Below are 234 nucleotides of genomic sequence, written 5' to 3'. Positions count from 1 at the left end.
TGCAGAGCTGACACTGGTTCTGGTGGACAGACAGGAACACCTGGAAGGACACAGCCCAGACCCGGGCACATCCCTGCCTAAAAACAATGCTCAGGGAAAGGTCAGAGAATCATCGTCTCCCACCCCCACCACCTCATCCCCTGCCATCACGTCCACATGAGGTGGGAGTCAGCTGGGAGACCAGGGGAAGAGAGATTTTCTGCGAGATAACGGACGGTGCATCCCCCATGCCAA

Source organism: Pteropus vampyrus, unplaced genomic scaffold (genome assembly GCF_000151845.1).
Source record: "Pteropus vampyrus isolate Shadow unplaced genomic scaffold, Pvam_2.0 Scaffold780, whole genome shotgun sequence".
Classification (NCBI taxonomy): domain Eukaryota; kingdom Metazoa; phylum Chordata; class Mammalia; order Chiroptera; family Pteropodidae; genus Pteropus; species Pteropus vampyrus.
Note: the sequence above shows the minus strand (reverse complement) of the source record.